This window comes from Notothenia rossii (assembly GCF_949606895.1).
Source record: "Notothenia rossii genome assembly, chromosome: 10".
In the NCBI taxonomy this organism is placed as follows: Eukaryota; Metazoa; Chordata; class Actinopteri; order Perciformes; family Nototheniidae; genus Notothenia; species Notothenia rossii.
The window spans coordinates 37,560,819-37,578,096 of NC_136908.1; the positions used below are offsets into that span (position 1 = coordinate 37,560,819).

Genomic DNA, 17,278 nt, shown 5'->3' on the forward strand with positions numbered 1-17,278 from the left:
TGGGTCAAAGATACTGCGAGCGGGCACCCATGAACGCTCTTCAGGACCATAACCCTCCCAGTGTGCCAGGTACTGCAACCCTCTACCACGTCGCCGGGACTTGATGAGGCGACGGACAGTGTAAACAGTCTCCCCGTCGATAGTCCGGGGTGGTGGTGGGGGTCTAGAGGGGGGCTGAAGAGGGTTCACATTATCTGGTTTGATCTTGGACACATGGAAGGTAGGATGAATCCTCGTAGAAGGGGGCAGACGCAGGCGGATAGCTGAAGGATCGATGAGCCGAGATATGGGAAATGGGCCTACAAAACGGGGAGACAACTTCTTTGACTCAACTCTGAGAGGGAGATCCCATGTGGAGAGCCAGACACGTTGCCCTGGGGAGTACTGTGGAGCTGGCTTGCGACGGCGATTGGCGGTCCGTTGATAACGGCCGGAAGAGCGCAGGAGCGCGGAGCGGGCCTTTAACCACATGCGTCGACATCGGCTTACAAACGCCTGTGCAGATGGGACGCTGGCCTCACGTTCCTGTGCAGGGAAAAGGGGTGGCTGGTATCTGCGGGAGCATTGGAATGGAGAAAGACCAGTAGCAGAACTAGGAAGGGTGTTGTGGGCATACTCAACCCATAGAAGCTGCCTCGACCAGGAGGAGGGAGTGGAGGAGGCTAGACAGCGTAAGGCAGTCTCCATCTCCTGGTTCATTCGCTCTGCTTGACCATTGGACTGGGGATGAAATCCGGACGAGAGACTGACACTGGCTCCCAGCAGCCTGCAAAACTCGGACCAAAAACGAGAAGTAAATGGTGGTCCCCGATCAGACACAACGTCACTGGGGAGACCATGCAGCCTGAACACCTGTTCTAGCATGATTTCAGCCGTTTCCTTGGCAGTAGGTAATTTGGTTAATGGAATAAGCAGGGCAGACTTGGAAAACCGGTTTATGACTGTGAGTATGACTGTGTTACCGTCTGAGTGTGGTAGTCCAGTGACAAAATCCAAGGAGATGGGACCAGGGATGATGAGGGATAGGCAAGGGATGAAGAAGACCGGAGGGAGCTTGGCGTGAGGTCTTATTTTGGGAGCAGACTAGGCAAGCAGCAATGAATTCCTTGGTATCCTTCTCCATGGAAGACCACCAAAATCGCTGTCGAATCAGGGCTAGGGACCGTCTCACTCATGAGTGACAAGCCAGGCGAGAGTTATGACCCCACTGGAGAACCTGGGTACGAAGAGTGGCAGGAACAAACAGACGGTTAACAGGACAGGCACTTGGAGCTGGGTGTTCAGCATGAGAGTGCTTGACCTTATCCTCCACCTCCCAGGTTACCAGACCAATGACACATGTAGAAGCGATGATATTCTCAGTATGAGATGGAGAGCTCTCTGGCTGGAACTGGCGAGACAGGGCGTCAGGTTTGATGTTCTTAGAACCAGGTCTGTATGAAAGAGAAAAATCAAAGCCTGTGAAAAACAGAGCCCACCTGGCTTGATGAGAGTTCAACCGCTTAGCTGAACAGATGTACTCCAAATTGTTGTGGTCAGTCCAGACCACAAAAGGCTGCTCTGCTCCCTCCAACCAGTGTCTCCATTCTTCCAGGGCAAGTTTCACTGCCAACAGTTCTCAATTTCCAATGTCATCATTTCTTTCTGCTGGGGACAGCTTCCGAGAGAAGAAGGCACACGGGTGCATCTTCTGATCCTCGGCCGACCGTTGAGAAAGAACTGCCCCAACTCCAGTGTCCGACGCATCTACCTCACTGCAAAAACTGCAAATCTAACCAAGTGTAATAATTGTATATTACGATTCTAAATCTAGTTTGTCTTGATTTGAGTTTAAATAGCTTATCTAGTGCTTTCTAAGGAAGATCTTTTGATTTAATTCAAGTAAATGTTACTTGCCTAGTCTTGATAAGCAACTTTGTCTTTATTTTAGTTATGTTTAACTAGATACAAGGGATCTGTCTATAAAACGTCCACTTCAAGGCTATAAAGCCTTATTTTAAGCACTAGTATGGCAAGAAACAAAAATAGAATTTCAAGCATCAGCTCTGTGGTTAACATAAGTTATTTTCCCAGCTGGTATAAAGACAGTAAAAGACACAATTCAAACAACAATAGTGAGGCTTAACATCTCTTTTCATTTTAATATTCACAAAATGATTATCATAACACACTCTCCTAAAGGATATGGACCAGAATAACTGATGATATGCATGACGGTCTCTTATTATCTATAGCATAAGCAATACTGGACAAAGAACAATATATCTTAATTTCTGAGGTTGTGGTGCTTTTCAGATATCACACCAAACTTTTTCAAAAAATCCATGCCACATTACACATTTAAACATGAACAGCTTCACACACCAAGTATGGCTGAGCGATATGGATAACAAAAATAAATATCACAATATATCTTTGACTCGAGATTGTAGGGGTGACTGTCAGTGCTTTCACACACACCAAGAGACCTTCATTTATCACCAGCTTAACAGCTCAATTCCATAACATCATTGAGTTTGTAATTAATTGGAACATATTGGTGGTCTTTAAAAGTAACTGCATAATAAGCTGTAAAACCAACTAGCTTCTCAGCATCAACTACCTCTGTGGCTTGTGCAAGATCAGGGATGTCTACTTCATATGCAAGCAAATCTTTGCTGAAGCCCAAAGTGTCATAGGGCTGATATTCAAAGCAGTATAAATAAGTGTTAACCAGCCAGATATCTTTGATTAGCCCAAATACTGGTAGATGCTGGTCATTGAAACCACTGATTATCAATGACTTATGAATCGTATACTTGTTTCCATTAAGGATAAGCCACTTGAGTGATACAACAGTTTGCAAGTCACTAGTACCAATGTAGTCTCTCAGTTTCGACAGTACATAGTCTGTGTTTACAACTTCAGATGTTGGGCCCAGTTCCATTTCATTTGAAAAAATTGGGTGTTGCCTTCCATTCACATTGTGAGAGCATTCACACCTCTGATTGTGCTGAACTAATGTCTTACAAATGTTCTTAAAATTTAATTTTGAAGCCCAGCGTTTAAAAAACCTATGTTTTGATTCAAATCTCATACACATGTGTCTAATCATAGGACCCAAAGCCATAATCTGTGAAGGAAGATGAAGCAAATAATGTTGTTTTGGTATAATGTTGTTTTCAGCGAAAAGCTGCTTAAATGATTTAAAATGCTGCTCTATCAATTATTTAAGCCTTGCAACTGTTGTAAGTGAGATGACTGGTGCAAACAGGATCTGTGTTATCTCTACCAATTCAATGATGAACTGCACAAACAAACTCTCTTTGACGTCATTTAGCAAAAATGGCAATATTTTCAAAAGGATAAGCATTTGTCCTGAAGATTGTTTTAGTCTGTTATCATTTGAGGTCAATGTAGAAACAGTGATGGGACATGGTCTGTCTATTAGATCATGAGGTGAGTAAGGGAAACAGACCATAGCTGAATTAAATGCATCCAGTTCTATCTGCCCACTAAGAATGAGATGTTTTAGCACACATTTGATCTCCATAGGGGCGACTCCTTCAAGAATAATATGCATAATATCTGTTGGGGTCTGCTCAATAAGATTGAAGCCAGGAAAATCACACAATCTACTTTTTCTGTTGATCCCATATGTTGTTTTTAAATTGTTCTTTACAAAATCTGTGCTGGCCTTCTCAATATCAGAACACTGGCGCTGATGTCGCTCTACTGTTCTTTTGTGGAAAAAATTCCCATCAAAGTTATTTTTCATGTCATCTGCATTACACTCACAATGCCTACATTTACAAAGAGCAAAACCAACACCCTCTTTAAAACCTGCAAACTCATGTTGAGCCAATGTATCCCCACAAAGGGAAACCACAGCACCTTACATGATCCTCTCACCAGCAGCAGTTTGGATTTTAACACCGTGGTACAACACATCTAAATACTTTTTGATTCTATCTAAAATCACATCCAGACCACACTGAGACAGCTCACTTGATTTTGCAAATGGCTAGCAATCTAATTGCAGACAGATTTGATCTATACTTAGGATCTATATTTCCTAAAGTGTAATAAACCATTAACAGTTTGTTCTTTCTTGCATGTGCTCCAAGTGGATTGCATATTTCAATTTCGTCAGTATATAAAATTATCTGCAAAGCGGAATGTCAGACGGAGTACAGTGGGTGGTCCCTAAGAAGTTCAACATCAACTATATCATATAAAAAAACCTCTTTACACCTCTTAGGTATGGAGCTTATCATTGTGAATATCCGGGGATCAGAAAACATCTCCTCGAAGCTCTTGAATAATGGCACATAATAATTAGTTAGTTTTAATGGTAAGAGCTCTTGACATTTTTTTCTTAGTTCTATATGCAGTTTGTGATATGACCACCTCTTCAGGCTCAACAGGGTTAAACAAATGCCGAATGCTACTGTCCTGTAGATGCGTAGATGAGACTTTTGAGAAGGGGTCTTTAAAGTCATCAAATACTGCTAGGACTGCTGTTTGGAGATTCTCCTCACTTCCAACATGGGTGTCAAAAGCATTCTTGATCTTGTCCCTGAGGTTGTCTAGAAGGGAGGCTTGGTACTGTTGCACATCTGCAACAACACTATTGACATTCCCCTAGAACAAAATAAAAAAAGGGTTTACATGTATGAATGACAAATGCATTATCCATCACATCGGTATTTTTAATTTTTCTTAAAAATGTATACAATATAGTTTTTTTTTTTTATGTAACTGCAAGTACATGATGTATTAAAGTTAATAAATGCAAATACACAATATAATAAAAGAGAGGCAGAATTGTTTGTGCAGTACCTGAGATAAGTAGCATCTCTCACGGATATTCAGAGCAAATGCTGCAGAATGCCGGGTCAGACTGTGGTCACTCGTAGCAGAGGATGCCTCTCCCTAAAAACAACATGATTCAGTCAAACTTCAGTGAATACTGCTATTTAAAAAGTACAATATGTAATTGATTTGTAGTGGCTCCCGGTTTGCGTCAGTATATATATAGACTAAAAAAATACCCCAGTTATATGATGAATGCTATTTAATTTATCAAAGTTGAGGGCAATAGTATGGACTCCAGTCTCAATATTAATGAATGCACACATAAAGATTCACAAATGCATTCATATATAAATGACTCTCCACATAATTATTTTTCAATGCACACAGAAATAGTTATCTTTCTATATCGATATTTAAAAAGAAATCCACTTAAAAAAAGGTTCACAAATGTATTCCTGATGCACACACAAATAGCCTATTTTTGTTTTAAATAAATGTAATAGAAATCCACAAATATATGTATTTAAAAGTATTTGCATTTGTATTTTCATCAAAAACATATTTGTATGTGATCACATTAGATATATTACACATATTACATATATTACACATATATATTATTATTATTATTATTATTATTATTATTATTAGGGTATATTAAACCCTCGAATAGACGTAGGTGATGGGCTGAAACGGAAGGAGACATCTGATTGGCAACAGATAATTCCCTGTTTTTATATGTGGATTTGTTTTACATATATATACACCGATAACTATTTCAGTGTGCATGGAAAATATTTGAGAGAGTCATGTATATATAAATCTCTAAATACATGTGTGAGTGCTTCTGTGTACATTCATTAATATTGAGACTGATCTGACTCAGCCATACCATATGTTTATATTTATTTCATTTAAGAAGGGACAATGCACATTTAATTAACATGAGCATCCACATGTAAGTGTGCCAGATATAGCCATATAATCAAATGTTCCTCTGCAGTCCCTGGCAGGTTGGTGGCATTACAATAAAACTTACAAGAGCATGTAAGCACAAATAAAAGCACATAGATAGATAGAATAGAACATAACATAAAGTTAAGATTATGCATTACATTGTGCATTTTCAAAAGGAGCTATAAGTTATATCAGTCAAGCAACATCCATAATAAAAACATGGAAACAGGGCAAGTACATTTTAGGCTACAAATTGCTGTAATTTGTTAGCACAACTGTACTGTATAAGGTAAATGAATCTCACCATGTTTTCTGGATTCTCAACTTCCACTGGTTCCAGGTTCCCGCCTTGATTTTCCTGTATGATTAGGCTCTTGTTGGGTATCCCGCTATCCATCCAAGCCTTCCTGCTGTGATGGTGTCCCCCGCATGCCATCCAAGGTGATACAGCCACGAAAAATCGGAATATCATAATTGTCTTTGCCAAGCCTGGCTGAATCAACATGCGGGAAGGCTGGATGCGTTGGTGGGCGACCACTGGCCACAAATGCCGTGTGTTTGCGTTTCAGGTGGTAGAAAAAAGAGTTGTATACTCTATAATCTGCTGCACAGCCATCTACCCCACAGGCGACGTGGAAATTGAGACTTCTACTACGTCTCGAACTAATATGTCCAAGAAGCGTTCTCAAAGACAAAGCCACGAATACTAGACATATAACACAACGCCAACTCATGATTAAATCTCACCAAGTTTGTACAAACTCAATATTTCGCAGGCTGGCATTTTCACACATTTCATCAGATGTGGGCGACTATAACGATTGCTCTCAGTGGTGTGTGCGAATTTGGCGCCTGGTGCATTATTTCATTATGCGAAGACCCGTCCCTACTCTGCTTCTCATTGGCCCTGAAAGAAGAAAACCCGGGAATGTGCATGCTGCATCCATTTGGTGTTTGTTATCTCTCATAAAGTCGGAAAATTAGTAACTTTATTTACCATGTGTTTGTCAGAAGCTGGATCAATGACAATATCCGCTAAAAGATGTAAATAACGAATGCCAGTACTATATTATTTACATCGAGAGATCCTCCTCAGTCCTCAGTCCTCAGTGTTTACAAGTGGATGGCTGTTCGTGTCCAAATTTAGGGTGCCAAGCTGGGAATTTCCTATTTCACGAGGATCACCTGAACGCACCTCAAGCCAAGGTCCGCAGCATAATAACACGTTGGTCAGTTGAATTCACCTTCACCACCAGAGAGAAAAGGCGGGACAGCGACCAATAAGTGCAGTTAAGGTAACGTTACGTTAGTAATTGAACGTAGGAGTAAAAGTCCATAGGCGTATGTAAAATATTAGTGCTTTCAAGGTATTAAGTATTAGTAAATTGATTGGTGAACTGTTAGCTGAATTAGCTAAGTTAGCTAGCTAACTATGAAGCACGTGTTGCTAGCTAACCTTAACCTCACTAATGGGGTATGTACAAATTAAGCTAGCTAACGTTAACTACTCTCAGATAAATAAACTGTCTGTAAGGAACACAAAATTAGCCGACATTAATATCATAGTTTTCTTTTGGTATTCAGTAATTCAGCCTTTCCCAAACTCAGGGTCCCAAAATGGGTTGCGTACCCGTTTTGATTGGGTCGCAGTTAAATGCATTGCTACACACACACAGCGTCAGAGCTGATGGCTGCATTGCAAATACAATTTTTTTCTAATTTTTTTCAAAAAAGATTATTTTGAAAATGAAATTATGCAATATAGCATTGTATATTGAATGATTTAATTTTCTAAATACAAATAAACTAAAAATAAAATATAGTATTTGTATCAGCCCCGACGCGTCCCCCGCGAAAGTTTTCGCGCTGTCTGTTTATTGTCTGTTGATTAATTCCGATCGTACATGATGGCAAAAAGATGATACAAAGAGGAGTTTTTAAACGTTGGCTTCACAAAAGCTGTTACAAATGGAGAGGAGCGGCCTCAGTGTGTTTTATGTGGAGAGGTGCTCAGTAACGAAAGCTTGAAAATGAATAAATTGGACCGGCATGTCCAAACAAAACATCCTCTGCATCGGGACAAATCGAAGGATTTTTTCATCTGCAAAGAAAAGTCTTTCAAGAAGCAGTGTTTTGACGGCGGAAAAGTAAGTCACTAATTTTAATCATTTGTTTTGTGTGTTTGTGAGTTTGCCAGGGTGTGTTGTGAAATTGTTTCGTTAATGCAAAGTTGGATGAAATGCTGACTGAGCCCCGGAACGGACCGCCAGCTGCGCGCTCTCGAGCGTCCTCTACTCGCTCCCGCGAGTCCACTACATTCTGCAGCGGCATAGAGCGGTGTTTCAACTTTTACTAGCCCGAAATGTTTTTAAAACGGCCGGGAGAAAAACAGAGAAACAATAACCACAGGAAGATGGGTCAGTGACATTTTATATTTTCAAAATGGCAAAAAAAATCAAATGAAACAGCAAGTCAGTTTCAACATTTTCTGAGTGAATTCAAATATGTATTTTTCATTTGTGCATGTGCCCACTGAAAAAGGTAACACTATAATTCATTTTTATGCATTTCATTGTATACACCCCTTGAAAATGTCATTCGGCAAAACAAGGCTATTTTCCATATGATATTAAAATCAATGACACAGTCACAGATAGTGAAAAATGTAATTATTGATCTATAAGGAATCTATATCCAGGTATAACATTTTCACACCAAAACTACAAATATTAAATATTTTGTCTTTTAAGGCTATTGCCTTAAAAGACAAAATGTTCATCCGTCAACATTTTTTTCCTACATTATTCCAGTACAGGTAAAAATGCTCTCAAATAATATGAAACCTCTTATTATAATTAAATTCCCTTTATTAATTTAATTGTTTATGTCAAGTAACACACTATTTTATATATTTGTTGTAAAATGCATTGTTTTACTGTATGACGTCTTTCGTTTTACTGAATGACATACTGCAATATGCCATTGCACATAGATCCAATAAATGGATGTAGTCCTACATTTAAAAAAAGGATACCAAAGACTTTATAATTGAACTTTACATTTATTGACATCAAAAAACAGACTCAGTCTCATAATATCGTTCTCCATTCTCTAAACACAATAATGATGTCAAGTCAAATATGAACCAGTAAGTATCTGATTAAAGTTTCTTTTTCATCACTACAACAGAATAATAACAATAACAACCCATGTTTTTATTTCAGCTGCTATCAACAGGTAAGTGAACAGGCAACAATAGCGGCAATTCTGTTTTTCTTATTGCATATGAACTATACAATTTAACATTGTTTTATTGCAATTTATACTTTACTAAATAATGAACTCATTATTGTTAAGAAATACACAGTCCCACTGAAGGCTGGTCAGTGTTATTTACTGACTGTTTCAGACTGATAAGAACTTATCCCAGTCATCAGCTGACAATTTGGAGCTTTTACTAGAAGATGGCTCTGGTTCTGAGATAAGCGTTTTCACATCTGATTGAAAGTAATAGATGACATCGGGATTTTGGGGCCATGCAAAGCAATTCTTTCTGCAAGACTGTTGCATACAGGACACCTCAACGTCATCACCAACTACCTTCAGGACTTGCCCTACAAATAGCTTTTTGTCATAAGACACTATTACCATCTTTCCAACCATATCACCAGATTCTGAAATGGTGATGGAGGGTGTAGCTGTTTTGGCATGAAAGTCTACCTCGGAGGGTGATTCACATTCACAGGTAAGTCCCATTCGATGGCAAAAACAGGACACATCTCTAAACATGATCTTCCCTGGGGTGTTTGCAGTTACCTGGTGAATATTCAAGGTGCCTTTAACAACCGGCACGTCATTAGGCAAAGCCTCATCCACTCTGGTGATGTCATCTTCGGATACCCAGTAGAATTTTACATTTGAATTCGATTTTTCCAGAAAGGAAAACAAATCTTGAGGCTGCTGGATATCACTTCCTTGCAACACAAATGCATCAGCACCTCTCTTGACTGAACCACCAATACCGTCTGGTGCACCCTTTCCATGGGCCTTCTCTGAGAAGTTCCATGTTATCTCTTTAATGCCTCTCAGGAAAGGCATGGTACAAGTAGAAATTATTTCGGTTTCTGTACTGGGTGAGTGGGCCATCACTCATGAAGTGCACTGTAGTTATCCCTGTATTGGATAGGACCTCATCCAACACAGGTTTCAGATGTCCCCATACTGCCCGTTCATCATGTCGAAGGGAGTCTGAAATGGTGGCATAGGCTTGAGATTTCCCAGCTGTGTAGACCATGCATGTGTGAACTGTTGCCTGTTTTCTACTACCCCCAAAATGAAAAGACTGGACCTCAACATTCAGCTTACAGGCATAATTTTCAGAAAAGTCAATATGGACTACAGCCTCATGGTCTTGGAGGCTGTTCTTGAGGGCCCTGCACTGTTCCACTTGATGGATCCATATGTACTGGTGCTTTGCCAGTGCGTCCATCTTTTCATTAAAGCTTTTCAAGAGATCCTCCCATGTTCCCGTTACAGCTTTCTTCACAAAATGGGAATAGGTTTTCCCCTCTGAGCAGACCCTCTCTCTCTGCCATTGGTGCCATGTAATCTGCTCAGTGTTTTGGGGGATGGCTGATTCAATGTCGGAGTAGCAACACTTTGCACACAGCCTGAACATGCATTTTTTGTTTTTCAAATTACACACAATTTGAGAGTGTCTCCGAAATGCTTTTGCTTCCTAAAATGCCAATTTGATGTAATTTGTCAATGAGAATCTTGACATTCTCATGATCAATGCACGCACAGGTGTTGCGGTCACTTGCCTTTGGCTCTGTGACATAAAATGGACGCAGACGGACAAACTGCCTGTAGGATATGGAATGTGCCACTCCTACCTCCGTTTTGTACTCTGAGTTAAGCTCTCTAAGAGACTTGGTAAGAACACGTCGCTGTTCCTTGACCTTATTTTTAGTGACAGTGTCCTTCTTTCCTGGTAAAAGACGACTGTTTTCATCACGTGTGAGAAATTCAATCACACTTCTTCTTCTTTCTGGACCTTTTCTGAACACTTTTGGTCGATACTTTTCATTCACTGCTTTATGTTTTGCTCTATTCAGTCTCTGTACTTTCTTGCGGAATGCATCTGCTCTACTTTTTTCTCTTACAAGTTGCTTTCTTAACTCTTCTATTTCCTCCCTCAGTTTCCTGGTACGGTTTTCACTTCGATGGCTGGAGTTTTTTTTCTTGCTTCCACATGAAGCCTTATCAGGTGTTGAGGAGGAGAGTGGTCCTTCCCAAGGTGAGGATGGCTGAGCAGAAACAGATGGCCTAGGAAGTGAGGATGGATGAGATGGTCCAGGAGGTGAAGATGGCTGAGATGGTCCAGGAGGTGAAGATGGCTGGGATGGTCCAGGAGGTGAAGATGGCTGGGATGGTCCAGGAGGTGAAGATGGCTGGGATGGTCCAGGAGGTGAAGATGGCTGAGATGGTTCAGGATGGGCAACTTGTGGAGGCTCCTCAAAAGAGTCCTCAGACAGAGGTGTGAGGTTCATCACAGCTTCCACCTGCCTCTTTCTTTCCCTACGTCGCCTCTGATTGAGCCTCCACTGTTCCCTCTTCTTTTCAGCAGCAGATGCTGTGACGGACGGATGATCATGCTGTCCAGCTTGCGTCCTCTGTTTATACCTACAAAGTATTTATTAATTTAGTCAAGTATTTATTTATTAGATATTCATTTGTTTATTCTTTTTAATGAAGATTTAAGCCAAGTTAACTGCCAAATGCACTTTGTAGTGGTACTGTAGATATGGAAAACAAATTCAGGCTTATAGACAATGCATCCTATACTGTTCACTGCAATTACTGCTCTCATACACCTTCACAGTTATACCTGTCCCTTCTCTATGCTAGTCTCTCCTCCCTAGCAGCAGGATCTGCCCTTATCCTTGCACGGAAGCGTGCACCCCTCTCCTTGTTGGACAAAGGCATCTGTTAAAATGTTTTTTTTAATAATAAAAAATAAAAATAAATAATACAATTAATTCAGTTATACAAACTCTATAGCATGTTAAAACAATCAATAAAGAAATAAATAAATCAGTTAAATCCACTGTGTGTCATTCGGGATAACAGATGTCATTCAGACAAACGGTTTTAATGAATGATACATTTTGTTTTGCTGAATGACACATTTCATAGAAATTCATTCCTAACAGGCAGTTGCTTGTTGGCCTATTAGCAACAATGATCTTGACCTCAATTTGTAAACTTCAAATTTCATCTATAACTTAATGTTTTTTAAATTAAAAACTTTAAAACACTTTTTTTGACGTTTCACCGAATGACATTCAAATCTGTGACACATGGTACCACACATGGAAAAGGTGTAATCATCTCAAATTTAGGAGCAAAATTTAAACTTACCTTCAACTTGGGCAGTCTTCAAGGGTCCTTCGAGTGATGTCATCACATGTAGCCTGACTAAAGTCAAGTGACTATAGTTCAAAATGGCCTCTGAACTTTGTTTTACCGAATAACATTCAGGAAAATGTTTCTTTGCGGAACAAAGTTTTTTAGATATTTCTTTATGTTTTTAAAGGTGCATCTTATCAAAACTTTAAAATGTTTATCAAGAGACTTGAAAAAATATGCCGCATAGAATAGTTCATGATTTTAAATTATTTTCATCATTTGACAAACAGGGCGTTGCCAGATTTTCTATTTCAGGTTTTAACCAGGAGATGGCGCTTCATTCACAAATACAGAAAGACAAGTTTCATGGACTTTCAGTTGTGTTTTGAAGAGCATTTGAACACATCAATATTTTAGATCAACTAAAGTATATCTAATCTTGTAATTCAATAATATATAGTCTTTATATATTAAATAATCATAATTATAATGTAAATGTTTACATTACACTTCTTTATTTGTTATGCTCATACTTTAACCTTTACAATCGTTTGCTTTAATATGCAGTATATTTTTGTGTTTGCTTCTTCCTGCTCCCTTTCGGACACATACTGTATGATTTATTATTATTATTAATATGAAGATATTATTAAGATAAGATAAGATGTTACTTTATTGATTGAACATTTTAGTTTAGAATGTGCTGTCCCACGGTAATTCAGAAGGCTCACAGGTCACATTCCGACCATTATTTAAAACAATAGGTGCTTTCACACCTTCTACAGTTTGATTTGTATAGAGGGAGCTCTGTCAGTTTTCGAATTACCCATTTGCTTTCGGGGAGCCCTATTTTTCAGAGCACATCCTGCTACTAAATATGTCACACGCACGCTCTGTTGACTGGCGCAGCAGCGCGGATGCGATCAATTGCTATAAAAACACTATTCTACTAATACAGACGGTGTCACTATGCCGGCGGATGTGGCCGTTGTTGAAGCCTCTTCAGGCTCCGCATCGGCAGGCCTCTCCCTCGGTGTGGAGCTGTCAAACTCGACCCTAACGCCGCTTACAGCCGGCCAACTAAAAGTTGTTTTCCGTTCACGTCATTTGTAGACTCCTTCGCTTCTTTGCTTGTGAATCCAAAAGCTGTGACGCTTGGCTGTTTTCGTTTTGCCATATTTTTTTATTACACAGCCAGAGTTAAAAAAATATCAATATGAACATTTCAAATACCGCGCCGGCATCACCGCCATAATCATAGCAACGTAAGTAAGAATGCAGCACCGCCACATACAGATGGCAACACCCAGACATATTCACAAATATAAAACAAATATTCCGAAACTGTAATGAACAATAACTATTATTTATTTCAAGAACTGTTATTTACAGAAACTCAACATTTCTAATCTGTGTGACACAAATATGCACGATTGTTTTGGGCTCCCCCTATTTATCTCAAAGTCAGCCTTCAGGGGAGCTCCCTCCCTCTTCGGGGGAGCCAAGCTCCTCCTAGCTCCCCCCCATTTTGAACAGTGTCTGTGGCTGAATGGCCAGCGATTAGGTGCGGCGCATTTGTCATAGGTGATCAGAGCTAACTGCCTGCCGTCAGATTTCACTTAAAAAACAGATCTGATTTTAAGACTATTTCTGCGCTCATAAAGAATGATAATAATAAGAATAATGCGTATTGAACTGGTTTCATTAGTTAGTGAGTTTATTTAATACTAGAACCGCCAATCGGGTCAATTTGTGTGATGTGTATTGTGTGTGTGCAATGTAACTTTTTTTCAATAAAATATTAAAGCCTCCCAGTCCCTGACTTTTCCTGAAAGTGTGTTATGTAGCACCCTATGTTGTTAAAAATTGCATTCTAATAGCGGGATTTGACAGATTTAGGTAGGCCTATATAAAAACCTCTGGCGGTTCTAGTGTTAAAGTGCCTGTGACACGAACCCAACAACTTTTGTGCAATGAAATAGTGGGCTACTAGTAATCTCGAACCGTCAGTTTAAAAAAGAAAAAGCGATACCGTTCCGATAAATATCAATAATTTCGAACATCGCGGGAAAATTCCTTCGACTCATTTTGAGGTTTTGGGGGAAGCCGGAAGTGACGTCAATGCGGGAACGCTTCACTGTGCGGCGAGAGAGCCAAACACGGACAAAGTGTGTTGTCATGCGTAGAAATGGTGAATTACTGAGTTTAGGCACGTTAATAATGTTTTAATGAAGTTGACTACAGTATATTCATATTTGTCAGTGCTTTCATGTCAATTCGGCGAACATAAACATAAATGATCGTGGTGAAGATGATGATTAAATTAGGATTAAAAATCGGTAGTGAGAGCTGCTGAATTTCCTCCCGTCGGATGTGATATAAAAACAAATCGATTATTTTTGTAAACTCAAGTGGATGAAACTACATTTATTAGTGCTTTCATGTCAATTCGGTGAACATATGATACATTAAATGATCGTGAGAATGATGATTTAAAAATCTTTTGTTTGAGCCGGTCTGCATTTCCTGATGAGAAAACAAACCTTAGCTTTTTGTAGTTGCAGTCAGTGGTGTAGTGGGCGTTGGACGCGGGGGTACGCCGTACCCCCACTTATTTGAAGCATGATTTCTTTTTTTAATAGTCTAATACATCTAAAATCATTGCGGGTACAAGCGGCCGAGATGGGTTTTCTCAGCAGGGTTGCTGGTGTCTCCCTTAGGGATAGGTTAGAAGTTCGGTCATCCGGGAGGGACTCGGAGTTGAACCGCTCCTCCTTCGCGTCGAAAGGAGCCAGTTGAGGTGGTTCGGGCACCTAGTTAGGATGCCACCTGGGCGCCTCCCTAGGGAGGTGTTCCAGGCACGTCCAGCTGGGAAGAGACCAAGGGGTAGACCTAGAACCAGATGGAGGGATTATATCTCTTCGCTGGCCTGGGAGCGCCTTGGGATCCCCCAGTCAGAGCTGGTTGATGTGGCCAGGGAAAAGAAAGTTTGGGGCTCTCTGCTGGAACTGTTACCTCCGCGACCCGACCACGGATAAGCGGGAGAAGATGGATGGATGGATGTGTGAGGGGCAGAACTGTGTGTGTAGGGTGACCAGGTGTCCCGCACTGTGCGGGACTGCACACACAGCATTTTTATTATTTGTCCCGCGTCCCACACATTGAGATTATGTCCCGCATTTGAGTGATAGTCGCGCAGAAAGGCCGGATCGGTTCGCTGACAGCCGGCACCGCCCTTTATTATTATATTGTCTAAACGGCATCATGTAAATTGCGCTGACAGGCGACACAGAGGTCCCCAAGCCTCCCCCCCTGTTGACAGTTCACGAGCGCGTCCATAGTGTCTCCCGTCCACCCACCACCCCGTCCACCCAGTAAAAACATCCCCACTACACCACTGGTTGTAGTAGTACACCAACATGGATTAAACGTGTGTTTTTTTTTACCACAATGTTGGGGAAATTAATGGATAAAATGCACGGATTATTATTATTATTATTATTATTATTTTTATTATTATTATTATTATTATTATTCCCACTCCGATCGGGACACTAGGTCCACCGTTTCCCCGCAGCGAGGCTCCCCCCGTTGACAGTTTACGTGGGCTGGGCTGGGTGCAGTGGCGGACTGGCCATCGGGACGAATCCCGATGGGCCGGTACCGAAGTGGGCCGGTCGGATAAGTCACTAGCACATCCCCCACTCCCCCCGTTGACAATTTACTCGTTGTACCGAAGTGGGCCGGTCGAGAGTCCCGGGCTGATTTTTAGTCCCAGTCCACCACTGGCTACATGACCGTATGATCGCCCATATTGACGCACCTAATTCCTAAACTTCTAACAGATACAAAATAAACCGACCCTTCACCCTTCATCGCTGTCTTAGCTTGCTTGCTTGCTTGCTGCTCCTGAACGGTGCAGCTGGAGCGCTGTGCCCGCATTGACGTCACCCATAATTTGGCGGGACTTGAAGAATCCCCGAGAAGATCCAGGAAATGGTCAACATTGAAGGGCAGATTAATGGTTATCAAAGTACAAATATCCAAAATCAGTTCAGTAACAGTTTTCAAGGGGACAGTATTTACTCAAATTGATGGGTTTGGATGATGGGCCAAAATCGTGTCACAGGCACTTTAAGGTAATTAGGTACAGTAGAAGCCCTTTTTTATCAGTAACGAATTTAGCAGTTGAACATAAAAGTCAACTAACTGAGGGTCACTTGCAATGACAGTGTTGTGTCTAACTGTAAGCTTGTCACTCAGAGTAACCTACTGTTAATTTAGCTGCTGGAGAAGAAAGATCAAGGGGGGAGGGGGGGAGAGAGCTGTGGTTGATTGGCCATTAGTTGTGTAAATACACAGCTGAGAGCAGCCGTTTCATTCAGAATGTTTAAAAAACTGTAACAACAGACTATTTTTCTTAGCGGATGCATGTCAATTTAAATCAATACATACAACTATTTTTTAAATCAATACATACAACTATTTTTTAAATCAATAAAAACATTTTCTAAATCCATAAAAGCATTTCAATTAATATTGGGAGTCATGTCGTTACTTTGTTGAGAATTTGGCCGTGTAATAAGCGGGATAATTTGCAGCGACTTGTTCCTTATGGGGAAAATAACACCCGTCATGTGTGTGTAGAGGTGTGTGTGGTTAAAACACTTTCATGAAGTGAAGGAATTTCCTTCTATAAAACAGCTGTGGGCAGCAGTGAGTGTCACGGACATGAATTCATAGATCAAGGCAGACTGGTGCACACACTCTCCTGTCCTGCCAGGCGACACGCCCGTTCTAAGCCGTGTCCCTCACTCCTCACATCCCAAGCATCCCCACAAGTGTATAATTTATGTTGTTACATCGTTTCAGATGTTATGTTTCAGTTGTGCTCTGTCTATGTTCAGTGATGCAAACTTGTCAACTTTCGGCGAAATTCGCCGTTTTGAATCCAAAATAAGTCGTTTGTGTGATTCATGTAGATCTGCAATACAAATATTTTTGGGGTATGGGGGGGGCTGGGACCCGGAGTAATCTGCGGCCGTGAGCTGTTATGTGCCATCATGACACGCATGGTGTTCTTTTTTTATATATTATAATGAAGTACGAGCTT

The 17,278-nt window shown here is 40.6% G+C and overlaps 1 long non-coding RNA gene across 1 annotated transcript; it reads right to left on the reverse strand.

Moving 5' to 3' along the window:
* Positions 1-2,224: 2,224 nt before the first annotated feature.
* LOC307023387 lies at positions 2,225-6,567 on the reverse strand. Its single transcript, XR_013803692.1, has 3 exons — positions 6,059-6,567; positions 4,822-4,914; positions 2,225-4,623 (listed from the first exon to the last, which is right to left on the reverse strand). It is a non-coding gene; the product is annotated as an uncharacterized lncRNA (long non-coding RNA).
* Positions 6,568-17,278: the final 10,711 nt, after the last annotated feature.